Source organism: Corella eumyota, chromosome 6, assembly GCF_963082875.1.
Source record: "Corella eumyota chromosome 6, kaCorEumy4.1, whole genome shotgun sequence".
Lineage (NCBI taxonomy): Eukaryota > Metazoa > Chordata > Ascidiacea > Phlebobranchia > Corellidae > Corella > Corella eumyota.
In genome coordinates, this window is record NC_137495.1 from 14,804,405 (window position 1) to 14,812,085 (window position 7,681).

Below are 7,681 nucleotides of genomic sequence, written 5' to 3' on the forward strand. Positions count from 1 at the left end.
TCGCTCGCTAGTTTTGTTTGGTAGATGTGTTGCGCTTCAGTCTTAGTAGTTAGGTCGCTTGCTAGGTTTTTTGGTAGATGTGTTGCGCTTCAGTCTTAGTAGTTAGATCGCTTGCTAGTTTTTTTGGTAGATGTCTTGCGCTTTAGTCTTAGTAGTTAGGTCGCTTGCTAGGTTTTTTGGTAGATGTCTTGCGCTTTAGTCTTAGTGGTTAGATCGCTTGGTAGGTTTTTTGGTAGATGTCTTGCACTTTAGTCTTATTAGTTAGGTCGCTTGCTAGGTTTTTTGGTAGATGTCTTGCGCTTTAGTCTTAGTAGTTAGGTCGCTTGCTAGTTTTGTTTGGTGGATGTCTTGCGCTTTAGTCTTAGTGGTTAGATCGCTTGGTAGGTTTTTTGGTAGATGTCTTGCACTACAGTCTTAGTAGTTAGGTCGCTTGGTAGGTTTTTTGGTGGATGTCTTGCGCTTTAGTCTTAGTAGTTAGGTCGCTTGGTAGGTTTTTTGGTAGATGTCTTGCGCTTTAGTCTTAGTAGTTAGGTCGCTTGGTAGGTTTTTTGGTGGATGTCTTGCGCTTTAGTCTTAGTGGTTAGATCGCTTGGTAAGTTTTTTGGTAGATGTCTTGCACTACAGTCTTAGTAGTTAGGTCGCTTGCTAGTTTTTTTGGGTGGATGTCTTGCGCTTTAGTCTTAGTGGTTAGGTCGCTTGGTAGGTTTTTAGTAGATGTCTTGCGCTTTAGTCTTAGTAGTTAGGTTCCTAGCTAGGTTTTTGTTAGATGTCTTGCGCAATTGTGTGTATAGTTAGTTTTGTTTGTTATAAACTAAGTAGAGGTAGTTGGTTATAGAGCTTAGCCTTTTGTCCGTCGTTGTCTTTAGGTCGCTTGGTAGTTTTTGAGGTAGATGTCTTGCGCTTGTTTGTTTGTTATAAAAATGGTAAAACATCGTTTTTTGTACAGTTTCTAATTCATGTTTAATTAGTAAAACGGTATTAGTTAAATTATGCCTGGTGTAATAGTCAGAACACTAGGCTTTTCTATACGAGGTCCTGGACTTAATTCCCAGTGCTCTCATGCAGTACCGCCCTTGAGTAAGGTGCTATAAACGACCTAAACTCTTGCTAAGTCATTACTTATAAAGCAGTTTAGTTATTGTGCAAATATAATCAATAATACTCTAACATGCTAAAGGCAACTTAAGACTGGGTCGAGGTAACGTTGTTGCCCTATATTTAGGTCTTGAAGTCGACTTTCTTGCAATAAACATTTAAAAAGTGGTGACATTTTTCGTACGCCGCATATGAGTTACTACTTCAACTTTTTGTTGACATCGCGTTGAGGAAATGTGATTTTGTAAACAGACCAAAAACAGATGTTTTTAGATAAATTGAGCAAATTATAAAGTAAAAACAAAGAAATGTTAAGATATATTTAAGTTAAAAAAATCAGAAAAGTTATGGTCTGGCAATATTTGCCAAAATTGTTTGCGTTAGCTGATATATTCTGGATAAAATTTTAAGTTAATTTTAGGCATAAATTAAATCTTTTTGCCGAATATGATTTTTATTATTGTATTAATATTTAAACGAATAACGAACAATTTTTTGTATCAAATTTGAAAATTATATATACTTTAATGGCAGCATGGTGTAGTGGTCAGAACACTTGGCTTCACACATAACGTCCTGGGTTCGATCCTCATTGCTTCCATGCTGTAGCGCTCTTAAGTAAGGTGCTATAAACCGTATGAACTTCTGCTGAGCCAGCACTTAACCAGCAGCTTTTTTTAAGTTGTTAAATCGACCTTTCCACATCGCTAATTAATAAATGTAAAAATATATTTTAACAGAATCTAAATTCAGTTTACTTTAACATTAGGAAAACAATTTCAAAATGGTTAAAACATTTAAAGGGGAGCCCATGTATCATTGGTATTGTATAACAATCCTAATGTTGTGTTATGGGTTCGGGGAGTTGGGTCATTTTATGATTGGTGTCACCTCAAAGGAAATGGCACAGGACGTTCAATTTGGAGACATGGCTTGTTTGATCTTGGACATAAATGTTGAAAAACTGTCAAACACAAAATGCAGAGATGTGAAGAATTCAACACAGTGAGTAGTTGTTAATTTTGCATGCTAATATTATTTTATTGGGAATCAATTCAAGAACCCCAGGTCTTACTTAAGGATGCTACAACATGCCAGCAGTGGAAATCAAATCCAGCATCTTAGATCTTACTTAAGGATGCTACAACATGCCAGCAGTAGGAATCAAACCCAGGATTGCAGGTCTTACTCAAGAATGCTACAACATGCTAGTAGTAGGAATCAAACCCAGGATCTCATGTCTTACTTAAGGATGCTACAACATGCCAGTAGTGGGAATCAAACCCAGAATCTCAGGTCTTACCTAATGATGCTACATTATGCCAGCAGCGGGAATCAAACCCAGGATCTCAGGTCTTACTCAAGGATGTTACAACATGCTAACTAACAAAGTAAATTATTAATAATCTTAATTTTTAGTTGTAATCTCATGGGATTGATTGGAACGATGTATTGTGAATGGAATTACTCAGGCCAGGGAATAGAATACCAAGTTCTTGCTGGTCCAATATTTATTGCCATTTTTACTGTTATGGGAGTTGTAATGGGAATTGTTGGCGATAAATATAACAGGTTGATTACCGACTATTTTTTATATTTATTTATCCTCAATGTGGAAAGGTCAACTTCACGACCTAAACATAGAGTAACATCATTTACTCTGACCCAGTATCGAGTTGCCTTCAACAGTTTGGGATATTATAAATTACAATAAGCCAATAATTAAGCTGCTAATTAAGTGCTGGCTCAGCAGGAGTTCATACTGTTTATAGCGCCTTACTTAAAGGCGCTACAGCATGAGGGCTGTGGGGATAAATTTTTTTTATAAACTTTTTTTGAGTAAAAGAGAGTTAATAGAAAATGTGTTATTGTTAGTAAAATGGTGGTTTTGGAAATATAGTTTTTGGTAAAATGTCAGTAACTCCATTTTCTATGCAAACCTAAAATCTTTTAAAAATTTGTTTTATTTATTTTGCTTTTTAATATTTAAATTTTTAATTAACTTTTATAAAACTCTTTTTATTTTATTGTTTAGAATCCAGATATTATCTGCAAGTTTTTCTTTTACTCGGTAATGACTTTTACCACCGGATTTGCCGACACTTATTGGTTGTTAGCTTTGCTGAGAGTTGGCTTTGGGGCAGGGTGAGTTTAAAGTTGGTTTCAGTAAAAAAATATTTAAAAAAAAAAGTTTTCTGTATCAGTTAATATTTTTAACTAAATTTGTGGGTGAAGCATGGTGTAGTGGTAAGAGCACATCACTACGTGTGGTTCTGTGTTCAATTCCCACTGCTCTTATGCTAGGATCTTAACAAACATTAATAATATCATATTTTTTTGTTTTGTATGTATAATAAATTCTCTTAAAAACCTAAAACTTTTTTCTCAGAGAGTCGGCCTGTACTCCTCTTACCTCAAGTTTGGTGGCCGACATTTTCTCACAGAAAGTTCGAGCTTTTGCGATGAGTTTTTTCAACTTTGGGATTTATTTTGGATATGGTTTGGCATTTGCTGTTGGAAATTATGTGACTGACGCCAACATTCTTGGAATGGTGAAAATTTTTTAAATATTTTTACCGGCAGTGCGGTGTAGTAGTCAGAACACTTGGCTTTACTACATGAGAACCTGGGTTCGATTCCCACTACTCTCATAACGTAGTAGCCTACCCTTTTTTTGAACGATTTATTTTTAGGTTTTTCTATCAAATCAACCCAAAAAAAAACAAAATTGATTTAAATTTTTTATGATTTTATTTTTAACTAACCTTTTATTAATTTTTTCTTAGAGCTGGCGTTGGTGTTACTTTATAGCTGGAGCTCCAGGCATAATTATGGCGATTATTTTATATTTCTCTGTCAAAGAACCAGAACGTAAAATTATTGAACAAGCTGAAGAGAATAACAAATATGAGATAGACTTTGGTATTTAATACTTTTGATAAAATGTTTAATAAATGAAACTGTTTTTTGTAATTCTTTATCCTCGATGTGGGAAGGTCGATCTCATGACCTAAACATAGAATAACATCAGTTACCCCGACCTGGTCTCAAATTGACTTTGGCAGTTTGGTATATTATGGAATATATTTGTCCGATAATTATGCTGCTGATTAAGTGTTGGCTAAGCAAAAGTTTATACTTTTTATGGCGCCTTACTTAAGGGCGCTACAGCATAAGAGCAGTGGGGATTAAACCCATGACCTCATGGTGGTGTAGCAAGTGTTCTTACCACTACACCATCCTGCCGTTTTCATTATAAGAATTGTATTTTTTAAGTCTGCCATAAAATTTCTTATTTTTTTGGAGAAATGTTTAAAAGTTATTTGGCCTATTTTGCAAACTATATTTTTAACTAAGCTATTTATAAACCTGGCTATAAATTTTATTGTTTAGAAAAGCAGTCACTGTTGAAATCAATTTTGACAACTTTCAAATTATTTATCAAATCTCCGACTATCTTATTGTTACTGGTTGGGGCTTCATTCAGACATTCTGGTGAGTTTTATATTTATGAATCAAATCCTTAGTCGGTGCTTCAACATGCCGCTACTGGGAATCAAACTTTAAACCTCACCCTACATACTGTAGTGGACAGATCACTTGGCTTTACTACATGAGGTCATGGGTTCGATCCCTTCTGCTCTTAAACTGCCACAGGCAACTCAAGACTGGGTTGGAGTAACTGATGTTACTCTATGTTTAAGTCGTCACTACATGAGGTCATGGGTTCAATCCCTTCTGCTCTCGTGCTGTAGTGCTTTTGAGTAAAGTGCTATAAACTTCTGATGACCTAGCACTTAATCAGCAGCTTATTTATCGGGCAATTATAATCAGTAAGATTCTAAACTGCCACAGGCAACTCGAGACTGGGTCGGAGTAACTTTTGTTACTCTATGTTTAAGTCGCGCATTCCCACATCGAGGATAAAAATCGAGGATAAAGATATATACAAAAAAAATATTAATATCCCAAACTGCTAAAGTTAACTCGAGACTGGGTTGGGGTAACAAATATTCATCTATGTTCAGGTCATGAAGTTGACCTTCCCACATCGAGGATAACAAAATCTAAATCAAATTTTAATATTTTCAGCAAGTTTTTGTTGGTCTTACAACAGTCAGTTATATTTTGATCAATATTACCCCGGCACAGAGGTGGGGTTGTGGATGAGTTTAACTTCCATCGTTGGTGGAACGATTGGGATAATCACTGGTGGAATTTTGTCCGATTTACTCGCTTCTAAATACGGTAATCTTTATTTTGATCATATTATTAAAAATTTGATTTTATTGAATGGACACTTTTCTAAAATAGTTTTCGAAAATGGAATTATCTAAAAATTTTGACATAAATTGAAGGTTGACAGCATGGTGTAGTGGTCAAAACTCTTGTCTTTACTACATAAGTTCTGTTGTTCGATCCCCACTGCTTCCATGCTGTAGAGCCCTTAAGTAAGGCGCTATAAACGATATTAACTTTTGCTGAGCCAGCACTTAATCAGCAGCTTAATTATTGAGCAATTATAATATCCCAAACTGTCAACTTGAGACCGGGTCGGGGTAACTGATGTTACTCTATGTTTAGGTTGTGCATTTGACCTTCCCACGTTAAAGATAAATAAGTACAATAAAACAGTTTTATTTTTAGAGAAGGGATAGGGTATAAGGGGGTTAATATAAATGTCCTATTATGTGTAAATTGACAGTATTATTAATATAACAAAAATTTTTTAGATTTGTATTTAGAAATATTCCATTTTTTTGGGGGTTTAATTTTAAATCAAATTTTTTTAGGTGTACGAACAAGATTGTGGGTTTTGGTCGTTAGTCAAGCAATAGCCTGCCCTCTAGCGGCGGGAACGCTTTACTTTTCTCCGCCTTATGCTTTTATTTCGCTCTTTGGAGCTTATTTATTCGGTAAATAGTTTTATATTTTTTTAAGAGTAACAACAGTTACCCCGACCCAGTTTCGATGACTTTATTGTAATCAAATTTTATTTAAAACACAGCGGAAATGTGGTTCGGAGTTTTGTTCACTGTTTTGGTTGAGTTCTTTCCTGCCCAGTCACGCGCGACAGCGATCGCTATGTTTATTTTTGTAATCAATAATATCGGAGGGAATGCCCCTCTTATAGTACCACCTATGATCAAAGTTTTAGGTTTCAGGGAAGCACTGTACATCGTTTACCCAGGATTTTACTTGGCTAGTAAGTTTTTTTTTTCTTTATAATTGTTTATCCTCAATGTGGGAAGGTCAACTTCACGTCCTAAACATGGAGGTATATATGTTACCCTGACCCAGTCTCGAGTTGTGGCAGTTTAGGATATTATAGATTATAATGCCTGATAATTATGCTGCTGATTAAGTGTTGGCTTAGCAGGAGTTTATAGCACCTTACTCAATAACGTTACAGCTTGAGAGCAGTGGGAATCGAACCCAGGACCTTATGCAGCAAAGCCAAGTTTTTTAAATAATATTTTATTGGTTTATATAGTTTGATTTTTGAACCCTTTTTTATGTTAGTTTTTACGAAAACTTTTTTTTTCTAATTTCAGGTTCTTTTTTCTTTTTGTTGACTCAAATTTCTCTTCTGCGTGGTTCACCGCACATGAGCATTGAAGCGAATAATTGTGAAGAAAGTGAAGCGATAGTTAATAAAACAAAACTTTAAATTGAAAAAAAAGTTTTTGAATTATGTTAAACATTTATAAATTTAAAAAATTTTATCATGACAATATTTTAATTTTATTTAATATTTATTAGTGAAATTTTTTTTATAATTTTTTGCCAAAATTTTTTTAAAGTTATTTTTAATATTATACTAGTGAGTTATTTTAGTTCCTAAATTATTTGTTGCCATTCTTGCTGTTTTTATTTTCTAATTTATATCAACTAAACCGAAATTTAAATAATGTTAATTTTACAGTTTTTATTACTTTTAAGATTTTGTATTGCCTTACTTTATAATTACTCCATATTTTATGAGAAATTATTATTGTTTTAAATTTCTGAAATATATTTTGTTTTTGTTACTTCTTTTAAAATTTTAGAAATCTATAAAATTGATATCATCTATTTTTTGAGATTATTTTTCGAAAATGCAATTTATTAAAGGTATGTGCTGATCAAAATGGTGATCGTATATGTTATTCAGCCATCAATAGAACTTCCTGTTATTCAGCCATCAATATTTGTCCTAGCTGTATTTACCGAGTTTCATTTATCGATATTATAAATGATTAACCAAGTTCAACAACCTTATAGCATATTCGCTTACAATTTAAATAAATATTCGTCATCAGGTTTTGCGTCATATTTAGCTGACACCACCATGTTGACAATACTCAGTTTAATGTAAACTACCAAGTTGTTTGGTATGGGATATCTAACTGCTTTAAAATGTAATAAAATTAACTTGAAAATTTCGTTGTTTAAAAGTTGGTTTGGTTTTTAAATTTTTTACATTTTGTTGCTTTTAATTTTAGTTCGATGTCCTAGCAACAGGACAATTTTTTTTTGGGGGGGGGGGTTTAATTAATTTAAAAAAATAATAATTATTGGAAATTATTAAACATTTGGCAGCGTG

The 7,681-nt window shown here is 33.7% G+C and overlaps 1 pseudogene; it reads left to right on the top strand.

The window, feature by feature from the left end:
* The first annotated feature begins 1,879 nt into the window (after positions 1-1,879).
* Positions 1,880-7,338, top strand: LOC145755951 (MFS-type efflux pump MSMEG_3705-like; annotated as a pseudogene).
* The last annotated feature ends 343 nt before the right edge of the window (positions 7,339-7,681 follow it).